The sequence below is a fragment of the Aulonocara sp. 'chitande type north' Nkhata Bay genome, linkage group LG5, assembly GCF_057382095.1.
Source record: "Aulonocara sp. 'chitande type north' Nkhata Bay isolate Kocher_YH1m ecotype deep benthic linkage group LG5, A_spYH_male_GT1.1, whole genome shotgun sequence".
Classification (NCBI taxonomy): domain Eukaryota; kingdom Metazoa; phylum Chordata; class Actinopteri; order Cichliformes; family Cichlidae; genus Aulonocara; species Aulonocara sp. 'chitande type north' Nkhata Bay.
This window is the reverse complement of record NC_141348.1, coordinates 358,269-372,476: the sequence shown is the minus strand read 5'-3', so window position 1 is coordinate 372,476 and position 14,208 is coordinate 358,269. Positions and strand designations below refer to the sequence as shown.

At 56.7% G+C, this 14,208-nt stretch overlaps 10 non-coding genes and 1 pseudogene across 10 annotated transcripts; all 11 read right to left on the bottom strand.

Annotated features, from left to right (window-relative positions):
- Positions 1 to 210: 210 nt before the first annotated feature.
- On the bottom strand, positions 211 to 329 carry LOC147328966 (5S ribosomal RNA; annotated as a pseudogene).
- A 659-nt stretch (positions 330 to 988) lies between these two features.
- On the bottom strand, positions 989 to 1,107 carry LOC147328965 (5S ribosomal RNA). Its single transcript, XR_015129338.1, has one exon. It is a non-coding gene; the product is annotated as a 5S ribosomal RNA (ribosomal RNA).
- An 898-nt stretch (positions 1,108 to 2,005) lies between these two features.
- LOC147328964 (5S ribosomal RNA) lies at positions 2,006 to 2,124 on the bottom strand. The gene has a single exon (XR_015129748.1). It is a non-coding gene; the product is annotated as a 5S ribosomal RNA (ribosomal RNA).
- A 1,216-nt stretch (positions 2,125 to 3,340) lies between these two features.
- On the bottom strand, positions 3,341 to 3,459 carry LOC147328963 (5S ribosomal RNA). Its single transcript, XR_015129337.1, has one exon. It is a non-coding gene; the product is annotated as a 5S ribosomal RNA (ribosomal RNA).
- A 1,256-nt stretch (positions 3,460 to 4,715) lies between these two features.
- LOC147328962 (5S ribosomal RNA) lies at positions 4,716 to 4,834 on the bottom strand. Its single transcript, XR_015129697.1, has one exon. It is a non-coding gene; the product is annotated as a 5S ribosomal RNA (ribosomal RNA).
- Positions 4,835 to 5,735: 901 nt separating this feature from the next.
- Positions 5,736 to 5,854, bottom strand: LOC147328961 (5S ribosomal RNA). The gene has a single exon (XR_015129746.1). It is a non-coding gene; the product is annotated as a 5S ribosomal RNA (ribosomal RNA).
- Positions 5,855 to 6,912: 1,058 nt separating this feature from the next.
- LOC147328960 (5S ribosomal RNA) lies at positions 6,913 to 7,031 on the bottom strand. The gene has a single exon (XR_015129652.1). It is a non-coding gene; the product is annotated as a 5S ribosomal RNA (ribosomal RNA).
- Positions 7,032 to 8,960: 1,929 nt separating this feature from the next.
- On the bottom strand, positions 8,961 to 9,079 carry LOC147328959 (5S ribosomal RNA). Its single transcript, XR_015129336.1, has one exon. It is a non-coding gene; the product is annotated as a 5S ribosomal RNA (ribosomal RNA).
- A 1,132-nt stretch (positions 9,080 to 10,211) lies between these two features.
- Positions 10,212 to 10,330, bottom strand: LOC147328958 (5S ribosomal RNA). The gene has a single exon (XR_015129335.1). It is a non-coding gene; the product is annotated as a 5S ribosomal RNA (ribosomal RNA).
- Positions 10,331 to 11,865: 1,535 nt separating this feature from the next.
- LOC147328957 (5S ribosomal RNA) lies at positions 11,866 to 11,984 on the bottom strand. Its single transcript, XR_015129334.1, has one exon. It is a non-coding gene; the product is annotated as a 5S ribosomal RNA (ribosomal RNA).
- Positions 11,985 to 13,240: 1,256 nt separating this feature from the next.
- Positions 13,241 to 13,359, bottom strand: LOC147328956 (5S ribosomal RNA). Its single transcript, XR_015129333.1, has one exon. It is a non-coding gene; the product is annotated as a 5S ribosomal RNA (ribosomal RNA).
- Positions 13,360 to 14,208: the final 849 nt, after the last annotated feature.

Sequence of the window (14,208 nt, the reverse complement as noted above, 5' to 3'; positions counted from 1 at the left end):
CTCAGCCAGAGCCACAGGCCCTGATGTGGTGTAAGTGGCCCCAGCCGGTCACTCAGGCCCTGGTGTGGTGTAGGTGGCATCAGCTAGCAGCACAAGACATTGGAAAACAGCCAAAAGCAATGTCGTTAATGTGCCCTCATTAATGGGCAGCTGCTTTTGGTCTTTTAATACACCCCTTCTCTGGATCAAAAGTGGTTCAATGACATGAAAGGCTTACAGCACCAGGTATTCCCAGGCAGTCTCCCATCCAAGTACTAACCAAGCCCAGCCCTGGTCAGCTTCCGAGATCAGACGAGGTCGGGCGTGCTCAGGGTGGTATGGCCGTAAGCTGCTGGCCGCAGCACAATGTCTCAATTTATGGATTCAGGTGATTAGGTGGCAAGTACCTGAAGTTACGAAGACAATCCTATAACCCTACCTTCATGTTTGCATAATACCCTAACCCAAAGGCTCAGTTTAGCATTTATCTAACAGCACAGGCCCTGGATTGTTGAAGATGGCCTCAGGAACCAGCACAGGGCCTGGTGTGTTGTACATGGCCACAGCTAGCAGCACAGGGCCTGGTTTGGTGAAGATGGCCTCGGCCAGAAGCGCAGGGCCTGGTGTGATGTGAGTGGCCTGAGCAAGAGCCACAGGCCCTGGTGTGGTGTAAGTGGCCTGAGCAAGAGCCACAGGCCCTGGTGTGGTGTAAGTGGCCTCAATAGCAAATAAGGCCCTGGTGTGGTGTAAGTGGCCTCAGCCAGTGCCACAGGCCCTGGTGTGGTGTAAGTGGCCTGAGCAAGAGCCAAAGACCCTGGTGTGGTGTAATTGGCCTCAATAGCAACTAAGGCCCTGGTGTGGTGTAGGTGGCATCAGCTAGCAGCACAAGACATTGGAAAACAGCCAAAAGCAATGTCGTTAATGTACCCTCATTAATGGGCAGCTGCTTTTGGTCTTTTAATACACCCCTTCTCTGGATCAAAAGCGGTTCAATGACATGAAAATGAAAGGCTTACAGCACCAGGTATTCCCAGGCAGTCTCCCATCCAAGTACTAACCAAGCCCAGCCCTGCTTAGCTTCCGAGATCAGACGAGGTCGGGCGTGCTCAGGGTGGTATGGCCGTAAGCTGCTGGCTCCAGCACAATGTCTCAATTTATGGATTCAAGTGATTAGGTGGCAAGTACCTGAAGTTACGAAGATAATCCTATAACCATACCTGCATGTTTGCATAATACCCTAACCCAAAGGCTCAGTTTGGCATTTACCCAACAGCACAGGCCCTGGATTGTTGAAGATGGCCTCAGGAACCAGCACAGGGCCTGGTGTGTTGTATATGGCCACAGCAAGCAGCACAGGGCCTGGTTTGGTGAAGATGGCCTCGGCCAGAAGAGCAGGGCCTGGTGTGATATGAGTGGCCTGAGCAAGAGCCACAGGCCCTGGTGTGTTGTAAGTGGCCTCAGCCAGCAGCCACAGGCCCTGGTGTGGTGTAGGTGGCCTCAGCCAGCAGCCACAGGCCCTTGTGTGGTGTAAGTGGCCTCAGCCAGCAGCCACAGGCCCTGGTGTGGTGTAAGTGGCCTCAGCCAGTGCCACAGGCCCTGGTGTGGTGTAATTGGCCTCAATAGCAACTAAGGCCCTGGTGTGGTGTAAGTGGCCTGAGCAAGAGCCACATACCCTGGTGTGGTGTAATTGGCCTCAATAGCAACTAAGGCCCTGGTGTGGTGTAGGTGGCCTCAGCCAGCAGCCACAGGCCCTGGTGTGGTGTAAGTGGCCTCAGCCAGCAGCCACAGGCCCTGGTGTGGTGTAAGTGGCCTCAGCCAGAGCCACAGGCCCTGATGTGGTGTAAGTGGCCCCAGCCGGTCACTCAGGCCCTGGTGTGGTGTAGGTGGCATCAGCTAGCAGCACAAGACATTGGAAAACAGCCAAAAGCAATGTCGTTAATGTGCCCTCATTAATGGGCAGCTGCTTTTGGTCTTTTAATACACCCCTTCTCTGGATCAAAAGCGGTTCAATGACATGAAAATCAAAGGCTTACAGCACCAGGTATTCCAAGGCAGTCTCCCATCCAAGTACTAACCAAGCCCAGCCCTGCTTAGCTTCCGAGATCAGACGAGGTCGGGCGTGCTCAGGGTGGTATGGCCGTAAGCTGCTGGCCCCAGCACAATGTCTCAATTTATGGATTCAAGTGATTAGGTGGCAAGTACCTGAAGTTACGAAGACAATCCTATAACCATACCTGCATGTTTGCATAATACCCTAACCAAAAGGCTCAGTTTGGCATTTATCCAACAGCACAGGCCCTGGATTGTTGAAGATGGCCTCAAGAACCAGCACAGGACCTGGTGTGTTTTACATGGCCACAGCAAGCAGCACAGGGCCTGGTTTGGTGAAGATGGCCTCAGCAAGCAGCCACAGGCCCTGGTTTGGTGTAAGTGGCCTCAGCTAGCAGCACAGGCCCTGGTGTGATGTGAGTGGCCTGAGCAAGAGCCACAGGCCTTGGTGTGGTGTAAGTGGCCTCAGCCAGCAGCCACAGGCCCTGGTGTGGTGTAAGTCGCCTCAGCCAGAAGCCACAGGCCCTGGTGTGGTGTAGGTGGCCTCAGCCAGCAGCAAAAGGGCCCTGGTGTGGTGTAAGTCGCCTCAGCCAGCAGCCACAGGCCCTGGTGTGGTGTAGGTGGCCTCAGCCACCAGCCACAGGCCCTGGTGTGGTGTAAGTGGCCTCAGCCAGCAGCCACAGGCCCTGGTGTGGTGTAAGTGGCCTCAGCCAGCAGCCACAGGCCCTGGTGTGGTGTAAGTGGCCTCAGCCAGTGCCACAGGCCCTGGTGTGGTGTAAGTGGCCTGAGCAAGAGCCACAGGCCCTGGTGTGGTGTAAGTGGCCTGAGCAAGAGCCACAGACCCTGGTGTGGTGTAATTGGCCTCAATAGCAACTAATGCCCTGGTGTGGTGTAGGTGGCCTAAGCCAGCAGCCACAGGCCCTGGTGTGGTGTAAGTGGCCTGAGCAAGAGCCACAGGCCCTGGTGTGGTGTAAGTGGCCTGAGCAAGAGCCACAGACCCTGGTGTGGTGTAATTGGCCTCAATAGCAACTAATGCCCTGGTGTGGTGTAGGTGGCCTCAGCCAGCAGCCACAGGCCCTGGTGTGTTGAAAGTGGCCTCAGCCAGAGCCACAGGCCCTGATGTGGTGTAAGTGGCCCCAGCCGGTCACTCAGGCCCTTGTGTGGTGTAGGTTGCATCAGCTAGCAGCACAAGACATTGGAAAAGAGCCAAAAGCAGTGTCGTTAATGTGCCCTCATTAATGGGCAGCTGCTTTTGGTCTTTTAATACACCCCTTCTCTGGATCAAAAGCGGTTCAATGACATGAAAATCAAAGGCTTACAGCACCAGGTATTCCCAGGCAGTCTCCCATCCAAGTACTAACCAAGCCCAGCCCTGCTTAGCTTCCGAGATCAGACGAGGTCGGGCGTGCTCAGGGTGGTATGGCCGTAAGCTGCTGGCCCCAGCACAATGTCTCAATTTATGGATTCAAGTGATTAGGTGGCAAGTACCTGAAGTTACGAAGACAATGCTATAACCATGCCTGCATGTTTGCATAATACCCTAACCCAAAGGCTCAGTTTGGCATTTATCCAACAGCACAGGCCCTGGATTGTTGAAGATGGCCTCAGGAACCAGCACAGGGCCTGGTGTGTTGTACATGGCCACAGCAAGGAGCACAGGGCCTGGTTTGGTGAAGATGGCCTCGGCCAGAAGCGCAGGGCCTGGTGTGATGTGAGTGGCCTGAGCAAGAGCCACAGGCCTTGGTGTGGTGTAAGTGGCCTCAGCCAGCAGCCACAGGCCCTGGTGTGGTGTAGGTGGCCTCAGCCAGCAGCCACAGGCCCTGGTGTGGTGTAGGTGGCCTCAGCCAGCAGCCACAGGCCCTGGTGTGGTGTAAGTGGCCTCAGCCAGCAGCCACAGGCCCTGGTGTGGTGTAAGTGGCCTGAGCAAGAGCCACAGGCCCTGGTGTGGTGTAAGTGGCCTGAGCAAGAGCCACAGACCCTGGTGTGGTGTAATTGGCCTCAATAGCAACTAATGCCCTGGTGTGGTGTAGGTGGCCTCAGCCAGCAGCCACAGGCCCTGGTGTGGTGTAAGTGGCCTCGGCCAGCAGCCACAGGCCCTGGTGTGGTGTAAGTCGCCTCAGCCAGAAGCCACAGGCACTGGTGTGGTGTAAGTGGCCTCAGCCAGCAGCAAAAGGGCCCTGGTGTGGTGTAAGTGGCCTCAGCCAGCAGCCACAGGCCCTGGTGTGGTGTAGGTGGCCTCAGCCAGCAGCCACAGGCCCTTGTGTGGTGTAATTGGCCTCAATAGCAACTAAGGCCCTGGTGTGGTGTAAGTGGCCTCAGCCAGTGCCACAGGCCCTGGTGTGGTGTAAGTGGCCTGAGCAAGAGCCACAGACCCTGGTGTGGTGTAATTGGCCTCAATAGCAACTAAGGCCCTGGTGTGGTGTTGGTGGCCTCAGCCAGCAGCCACAGGCCCTGGTGTGGTGTAAGTGGCCTCAGCCAGCAGCCACAGGCCCTGATGTGGTGTAAGTGGCCCCAGCCGGTCCCTCAGGCCCTTGTGTGGTGTAGGTTGCATCAGCTAGCAGCACAAGACATTGGAAAACAGCCAAAAGCAATGTCGTTAATGTGCCCTCATTAATGGGGAGCTGCTTCTGGTCTTTTAATACACCCCTTCTCTGGATCAAAAGCGGTTCAATGACATGAAAAAGAAAGGCTTACAGCACCAGGTATTCCCAGGCAGTCTCCCATCCAAGTACTAACCAAGCCCAGCCCTGCTTAGCTTCCGAGATCAGACGAGGTCGGGCGTGCTCAGGGTGGTATGGCCGTAAGATGCTGGCCCCAGCACAATGTCTCAATTTATGGATTCAAGTGATTAGGTGGCAAGTACCTGAAGTTACGAAGACAATCCTATAACCATACCTGCATGTTTGCATAATACCCTAACCAAAAGGCTCAGTTTGGCATTTATCCAACAGCACAGGCCCTGGATTGTTGAAGATGGCCTCAAGAACCAGCACAGGACCTGGTGTGTTTTACATGGCCACAGCAAGCAGCACAGGGCCTGGTTTGGTGAAGATGGCCTCAGCAAGCAGCCACAGGCCCTGGTTTGGTGTAAGTGGCCTCAGCTAGCAGCCACAGGCCCTGGTGTGGTGTGAGTGGCCTCAGCCAGCAGCCACAGGCCCTGGTGTGGTCTAAGTGGCCTCAGCCAGTGCCACAGGCCCTGGTGTGGTGTAAGTGGCCTGAGCAAGAGCCACAGGCCCTGGTGTGGTGTAAGTGGCCTCAGCCAGCAGCCACAGGCCCTGGTGTGGTGTAAGTGGCCTGAGCAAGAGCCACAGGCCCTGGTGTGGTGTAATTGGCCTCAATAGCAACTAAGGCCCTGGTGTGGTGTAAGTGGCCTCAGCCAGCAGCCACAGGCCCTGGTGTGGTGTAAGTGGCCTCAGCCAGCAGCCACAGGCCCTGGTGTGGTGTAAGTGGCCTCAGCCAGCAGCCACAGGCCCTGGTGTGGTGTAAGTGGCCTCAGCCAGAGCCACAGGCCCTGATGTGGTGTAAGTGGCCCCAGCCGGTCACTCAGGCCCTGGTGTGGTGTAGGTGGCATCAGCTAGCAGCACAAGACATTGGAAAACAGCCAAAAGCAATGTCGTTAATGTGCCCTCATTAATGGGCAGCTGCTTTTGGTCTTTTAATACACCCCTTCTCTGGATCAAAAGAGGTTCAATGACATGAAAATCAAAGGCTTACAGCACCAGGTATTCCAAGGCAGTCTCCCATCCAAGTACTAACCAAGCCCAGCCCTGCTTAGCTTCCGAGATCAGACGAGGTCGGGCGTGCTCAGGGTGGTATGGCCGTAAGCTGCTGGCCCCAGCACAATGTCTCAATTTATGGATTCAAGTGATTAGGTGGCAAGTACCTGAAGTTACGAAGACAATCCTATAACCATACCTGCATGTTTGCATAATACCCTAACCCAAAGGCTCAGTTTAGCATTTATCCAACAGCACAGGCCCTGGATTGTTGAAGATGGCCTCAGGAACCAGCACAGGGCCTGGTGTGTTGTACATGGCCACAGCTAGCAGCACAGGGCCTGGTTTGGTGAAGATGGCCTCGGCCAGAAGAGCAGGGCCTGGTGTGATATGAGTGGCCTGAGCAAGAGCCACAGGCCCTGGTGTGGTGTAAGTGGCCTGAGCAAGAGCCACAGGCCCTGGTGTGGTGTAAGTGGCCTCAGCCAGCAGCCACAGGCCCTGGTGTGGTGTAAGTCACCTCAGCCAGAAGCCACAGTCCCTGGTGTGGTGTAAGTGGCCTCAGCCAGCAGCAACAGGCCCTGGTGTGGTGTAAGTCGCCTCAGCCAGCAGCCACAGGCCCTGGTGTGGTGGAGGTGGCCTCAGCCTGCAGCCACAGGCCCTGGTGTGGTCTAAGTGGCCTCAGCCAGTGCCACAGGCCCTGGTGTGGTGTAAGTGGCCTGAGCAAGAGCCACAGACCCTGGTGTGGTGTAAATGGCCTCAATAGCAACTAAGGCCCTGGTGTGGTGTATGTGGCCTCAGCCAGCAGCCACAGGCCCTGGTGTGGTGTAACTGGCCTCAGCCAGCAGCCACAGGCCCTGGTGTGGTGTAAGTGGCCTCAATAGCAACTAAGGCCCTGGTGTGGTGTAAGTGGCCTCAGCCAGCAGCCACAGGCTCTGGTGTGGTGTAACTGGCCTCAGCCAGCAGCCACAGGCCCTGATGTGGTGTAAGTGGCCCCAGCCGGTCACTCAGGCCCTGGTGTGGTGTAGGTGGCATCAGCTAGCAGCACAAGACATTGGAAAAGAGCCAAAAGCAATGTCGTTAATGTGCCCTCATTAATGGGCAGCTGCTTTTGGTCTTTTAATACACCCCTTTTCTGGATCAAAAGCGGTTCAATGACATGAAAATGAAAGGCTTACAGCACCAAGTATTCCCAGGCAGTCTCCCATCCAAGTACTAACCAAGCCCAGCCCTGCTTAGCTTCCGAGATCAGACGAGGTCGGGCGTGCTCAGGGTGGTATGGCCGTAAGCTGCTGGCCCCAGCACAATGTCTCAATTTATGGATTCAAGTGATTAGGTGGCAAGTACCTGAAGTTACGAAGACAATCCTATAACCATACCTGCATGTTTGCATAATACCCTAACCCAAAGGCTCAGTTTAGCATTTATCCAACAGCACAGGCCCTGGATTGTTGAAGATGGCCTCAGGAACCAGCACAGGGCCTGGTGTGTTGTACATGGCCACAGCTAGCAGCACAGGTCCTGGTTTGGTGAAGATGGCCTCGGCCAGAAGAGCAGGGCCTGGTGTGATATGAGTGGCCTGAGCAAGAGCCACAGGCCCTGGTGTGGTGTAAGTGGCCTGAGCAAGAGCCACAGGCCCTGGTGTGGTGTAAGTGGCCTCAGCCAGCAGCCACAGGCCCTGGTGTGGTGTAAGTCACCTCAGCCAGAAGCCACAGTCCCTGGTGTGGTGTAAGTGGCCTCAGCCAGCAGCAACAGGCCCTGGTGTGGTGTAAGTCGCCTCAGCCAGCAGCCACAGGCCCTGGTGTGGTGTAGGTGGCCTCAGCCTGCAGCCACAGGCCCTGGTGTGGTCTAAGTGGCCTCAGCCAGTGCCACAGGCCCTGGTGTGGTGTAAGTGGCCTGAGCAAGAGCCACAGACCCTGGTGTGGTGTAAATGGCCTCAATAGCAACTAAGGCCCTGGTGTGGTGTATGTGGCCTCAGCCAGCAGCCACAGGCCCTGGTGTGGTGTAACTGGCCTCAGCCAGCAGCCACAGGCCCTGGTGTGGTGTAAGTGGCCTCAATAGCAACTAAGGCCCTGGTGTGGTGTAAGTGGCCTCAGCCAGCAGCCACAGGCTCTGGTGTGGTGTAACTGGCCTCAGCCAGCAGCCACAGGCCCTGGTGTGGTGTAGGTGGCCTCAGCCAGCAGCCACAGGCCCTGGTGTGGTGTAAGTGGCCTCAGCCAGCAGCCACAGGCCCTGGTGTGGTGTAAGTGGCCTCAGCCAGCAGCCACAGGCCCTGGTGTGGTGTAAGTGGCCTCAGCCAGTGCCACAGGCCCTGGTGTAGTGTAAGTAGCCTGAGCAAGAGCCACAGACCCTGGTGTGGTGTAATTGGCCTCAGCCAGCAGCCACAGGCCCTGGTGTGGTGTAAGTGGCCTCAGCCAGTGCCACAGGCCCTGGTGTAGTGTAAGTGGCCTGAGCAAGAGCCACAGACCCTGGTGTGGTGTAATTGGCCTCAGCCAGAAGCCACAGGCCCTGGTGTGGTGTAAGTCGCCTCAGCCAGAAGCCACAGGTACTGGTGTGGTGTAAGTGGCCTCAGCCAGCTGCAAAAGGGCCCTGGTGTGGTGTAAGTCGCCTCAGCCAGCAGCCACCGGCCCTGGTGTGGTGTAGGTGGCCTCAGCCAGCAGCCACAGGCCCTGGTGTGGTATAAGTGGCCTCAGCCAGCAGCCACAGGCCCTGGTGTGGTGTAAGTGGCCTCAGCCAGCAGCCACAGGCCCTGGTGTGGTGTAAGTGGCCTCAGCCAGTGCCACAGGCCCTGGTGTGGTGTAAGTGGCCTGAGCAAGAGCCACAGGCCCTGGTGTGGTGTAAGTGGCCTGAGCAAGAGCCACAGACCCTGGTGTGGTGTAATTGGCCTCAATAGCAACTAATGCCCTGGTGTGGTGTAGGTGGCCTCAGCCAGCAGCCACAGGCCCTGGTGTGGTGTAAGTGGCCTCAGCCAGCAGCCACAGGCCCTGGTGTGGTGTAAGTGGCCTCAGCCAGAGCCACAGGCCCTGATGTGGTGTAAGTGGCCCCAGCCGGTCACTCAGGCCCTTGTGTGGTGTAGGTTGCATCAGCTAGCAGCACAAGACATTGGAAAAGAGCCAAAAGCAATGTCGTTAATGTGCCCTCATTAATGGGCAGATGCTTTTGGTCTTTTAATACACCCCTTCTCTGGATCAAAAGCGGTTCAATGACATGAAAATGAAAGGCTTACAGCACCAGGTATTCCCAGGCAGTCTCCCATCCAAGTACTAACCAAGCCCAGCCCTGCTTAGCTTCCGAGATCAGACGAGGTCGGGCGTGCTCAGGGTGGTATGGCCGTAAGCTGCTGGGCCCAGCACAATGTCTCAATTTATGGATTCAAGTGATTAGGTGGCAAGTACCTGAAGTTACGAAGACAATCCTATAACCATACCTGCATGTTTGCATAATACCCTAACCCAAAGGCTCAGTTTGGCATTTATCCAACAGCACAGGCCCTGGATTGTTGAAGATGGCCTCAGGAACCAGCACAGGGCCTGGTGTGTTGTACATGGCCACAGCAAGCAGCACAGGGCCTGGTTTGGTGAAGATGGCCTCGGCCAGAAGCGCAGGGCCTGGTGTGATGTGAGTGGCCTGCGCAAGAGCCACAGGCCCTGGTGTGGTGTAAGTGGAATCAGCCAGCAGCCACAGGCCCTGGTGTGGTGTAAGTGGCCTCAGCCAGAGCCACAGGCCCTGGTGTGGTGTAACTGGCCTCAATAGCAAATAAGGCCCTGGTGTGGTGTAAGTGGCCTCAGCCAGAGCCACAGGCCCTGGTGTGGTGTAAGTGGCCTCAATAGCAACTAAGGCCCTGGTGTGGTGTAAGTGGCCTCAGCCAGCAGTCACAGGCCCTGGTGTGGTGTAGGTGGCCTCAGCCAGCAGCCACAGGCTCTGGTGTGGTGTAAGTCACCTCAGCCAGAAGCCACAGTCCCTGGTGTGGTGTAAGTGGCCTCAGCCAGCAGCCACAGGCCCTGGTGTGGTGTAAGTGGCCTCAGCCAGTGCCACAGGCCCTGGTGTGGTGTAATTGGCCTCAATAGCAACTAAGGCCCTGGTGTGGTGTAAGTGGCCTGAGCAAGAGCCACATACCCTGGTGTGGTGTAATTGGCCTCAATAGCAACTAAGGCCCTGGTGTGGTGTAGGTGGCCTCAGCCAGCAGCCACAGGCCCTGGTGTGGTGTAAGTGGCCTCAGCCAGCAGCCACAGGCCCTGGTGTGGTGTAAGTGGCCTCAGCCAGAGCAACAGGCCCTGATGTGGTGTAAGTGGCCCCAGCCGGTCACTCAGGCCCTGGTGTGGTGTAGGTGGCATCAGCTAGCAGCACAAGACATTGGAAAACAGCCAAAAGCAATGTCGTTAATGTGCCCTCATTAATGGGGAGCTGCTTCTGGTCTTTTAATACACGCCTTCTCTGGATCAAAAGCGGTTCAATGACATGAAAATGAAAGGCTTACAGCACCAGGTATTCCCAGGCAGTCTCCCATCCAAGTACTAACCAAGCCCAGCCCTGCTTAGCTTCCGAGATCAGACGAGGTCGGGCGTGCTCAGGGTGGTATGGCCGTAAGCTGCTGGCCCCAGCACAATGTCTCAATTTATGGATTCAAGTGATTAGGTGGCAAGTACCTGAAGTTACGAAGACAATCCTATAACCATACCTGCATGTTTGCATAATACCCTAACCAAAAGGCTCAGTTTGGCATTTATCCAACAGCACAGGCCCTGGATTGTTGAAGATGGCCTCAAGAACCAGCACAGGACCTGGTGTGTTTTACATGGCCACAGCAAGCAGCACAGGGCCTGGTTTGGTGAAGATGGCCTCAGCAAGCAGCCACAGGCCCTGGTTTGGTGTAAGTGGCCTCAGCTAGCAGCACAGGCCCTGGTGTGATGTGAGTGGCCTGAGCAAGAGCCACAGGCCTTGGTGTGGTGTAAGTGGCCTCAGCCAGCAGCCACAGGCCCTGGTGTGGTGTAAGTCGCCTCAGCCAGAAGCCACAGGCCCTGGTGTGGTGTAGGTGGCCTCAGCCAGCAGCAAAAGGGCCCTGGTGTGGTGTAAGTCGCCTCAGCCAGCAGCCACAGGCCCTGGTGTGGTGTAGGTGGCCTCAGCCAGCAGCCACAGGCCCTGGTGTGGTGTAAGTGGCCTCAGCCAGCAGCCACAGGCCCTGGTGTGGTGTAAGTGGCCTCAGCCAGTGCCACAGGCCCTGGTGTGGTGTAAGTGGTCTGAGCAAGAGCCACAGACCCTGGTGTGGTGTAATTGGCCTCAGCCAGCAGCCACAGGCCCTGGTGTGGTGTAAGTCGCCTCAGACAGAAGCCACAGGCACTGGTGTGGTGTAAGTGGCCTCAGCCAGAAGCAAAAGGGCCCTGGTGTGGTGTAAGTCGCCTCAGCCAGCAGCCACAGGCCCTGGTGTGGTGTAGGTGGCCTCAGCCACCAGCCACAGGCCCTGGTGTGGTGTAAGTGGCCTCAGCCAGCAGCCACAGGCCCTGGTGTGGTGTAAGTGGCCTCAGCCAGCAGCCACAGGCCCTGGTGTGGTGTAAGTGGCCTCAGCCAGTGCCACAGGCCCTGGTGTGGTGTAAGTGGCCTGAGCAAGAGCCACAGGCCCTGGTGTGGTGTAAGTGGCCTGAGCAAGAGCCACAGACCCTGGTGTGGTGTAATTGGCCTCAATAGCAACTAATGCCCTGGTGTGGTGTAGGTGGCCTAAGCCAGCAGCCACAGGCCCTGGTGTGGTGTAAGTGGCCTGAGCAAGAGCCACAGGCCCTGGTGTGGTGTAAGTGGCCTGAGCAAGAGCCACAGACCCTGGTGTGGTGTAATTGGCCTCAATAGCAACTAATGCCCTGGTGTGGTGTAGGTGGCCTCAGCCAGCAGCCACAGGCCCTGGTGTGGTGAAAGTGGCCTCAGCCAGAGCCACAGGCCCTGATGTGGTGTAAGTGGCCCCAGCCGGTCACTCAGGCCCTTGTGTGGTGTAGGTTGCATCAGCTAGCAGCACAAGACATTGGAAAAGAGCCAAAAGCAGTGTCGTTAATGTGCCCTCATTAATGGGCAGCTGCTTTTGGTCTTTTAATACACCCCTTCTCTGGATCAAAAGCGGTTCAATGACATGAAAATCAAAGGCTTACAGCACCAGGTATTCCCAGGCAGTCTCCCATCCAAGTACTAACCAAGCCCAGCCCTGCTTAGCTTCCGAGATCAGACGAGGTCGGGCGTGCTCAGGGTGGTATGGCCGTAAGCTGCTGGACCCAGCACAATGTCTCAATTTATGGATTCAAGTGATTAGGTGGCAAGTACCTGAAGTTACGAAGACAATGCTATAACCATACCTGCATGTTTGCATAATACCCTAACCCAAAGGCTCAGTTTGGCATTTATCCAACAGCACAGGCCCTGGATTGTTGAAGATGGCCTCAGGAACCAGCACAGGACCTGGTGTGTTGTACATGGCCACAGCAAGGAGCACAGGGCCTGGTTTGGTGAAGATGGCCTCGGCCAGAAGCGCAGGGCCTGGTGTGATGTGAGTGGCCTGAGCAAGAGCCACAGGCCTTGGTGTGGTGTAAGTGGCCTCAGCCAGCAGCCACAGGCCCTGGTGTGGTGTAGGTGGCCTCAGCCAGCAGCCACAGGCCCTGGTGTGGTGTAGGTGGCCTCAGCCAGCAGCCACAGGCCCTGGTGTGGTGTAAGTGGCCTCAGCCAGCAGCCACAGGCCCTGGTGTGGTGTAAGTGGCCTGAGCAAGAGCCACAGGCCCTGGTGTGGTGTAAGTGGCCTGAGCAAGAGCCACAGACCCTGGTGTGGTGTAATTGGCCTCAATAGCAACTAATGCCCTGGTGTGGTGTAGGTGGCCTCAGCCAGCAGCCACAGGCCCTGGTGTGGTGTAAGTGGCCTCGGCCAGCAGCCACAGGCCCTGGTGTGGTGTAAGTCGCCTCAGCCAGAAGCCACAGGCACTGGTGTGGTGTAAGTGGCCTCAGCCAGCAGCAAAAGGGCCCTGGTGTGGTGTAAGTGGCCTCAGCCAGCAGCCACAGGCCCTGGTGTGGTGTAGGTGGCCTCAGCCAGCAGCCACAGGCCCTTGTGTGGTGTAATTGGCCTCAATAGCAACTAAGGCCCTGGTGTGGTGTAAGTGGCCTCAGCCAGTGCCACAGGCCCTGGTGTGGTGTAAGTGGCCTGAGCAAGAGCCACAGACCCTGGTGTGGTGTAATTGGCCTCAATAGCAACTAAGGCCCTGGTGTGGTGTAGGTGGCCTCAGCCAGCAGCCACAGGCCCTGGTGTGGTGTAAGTGGCCTCAGCCAGCAGCCACAGGCCCTGATGTGGTGTAAGAGGCCCCAGCCGGTCCCTCAGGCCCTTGTGTGGTGTAGGTTGCATCAGCTAGCAGCACAAGACATTGGAAAACAGCCAAAAGCAATGTCGTTAATGTGCCCTCATTAATGGGGAGCTGCTTCTGGTCTTTTAATACACCCCTTCTCTGGATCAAAAGCGGTTCAATGACATGAAAAAGAAAGGCTTACAGCACCAGGTATTCCCAGGCAGTCTCCCATCCAAGTACTAACCAAGCCCAGCCCTGCTTAGCTTCCGAGATCAGACGAGGTCGGGCGTGCTCAGGGTGGTATGGCCGTAAGCTGCTGGCCCCAGCACAATGTCTCAATTTATGGATTCAAGTGATTAGGTGGCAAGTACCTGAAGTTACGAAGACAATCCTATAACCATACCTGCATGTTTGCATAATACCCTAACCAAAAGGCTCAGTTTGGCATTTATCCAACAGCACAGGCCCTGGATTGTTGAAGATGGCCTCAAGAACCAGCACAGGACCTGGTGTGTTTTACATGGCCACAGCAAGCAGCACAGGGCCTGGTTTGGTGAAGATGGCCTCAGCAAGCAGCCACAGGCCCTGGTTTGGTGTAAGTGGCCTCAGCTAGCAGCCACAGGCCCTGGTGTGGTGTGAGTGGCCTCAGCCAGCAGCCACAGGCCCTGGTGTGGTCTAAGTGGCCTCAGCCAGTGCCACAGGCCCTGGTGTGGTGTAAGTGGCCTGAGCAAGAGCCACAGGCCCTGGTGTGGTGTAAGTGGCCTCAGCCAGCAGCCACAGGCCCTGGTGTGGTGTAAGTGGCCTGAGCAAGAGCCACAGGCCCTGGTGTGGTGTAATTGGCCTCAATAGCAACTAAGGCCCTGGTGTGGTGTAAGTGGCCTCAGCCAGCAGCCACAGGCCCTGGTGTGGTGTAAGTGGCCTCAGCCAGCAGCCACAGGCCCTGGTGTGGTGTAAGTGGCCTCAGCCAGCAGCCACAGGCCCTGGTGTGGTGTAAGTGGCCTCAGCCAGAGCCACAGGCCCTGATGTGGTGTAAGTGGCCCCAGCCGGTCACTCAGGCCCTGGTGTGGTGTAGGTGGCATCAGCTAGCAGCACAAGACATTGGAAAACAGCCAAAAGCAATGTCGTTAATGTGCCCTCATTAATGGGCAGCTGCTTTTGGTCTT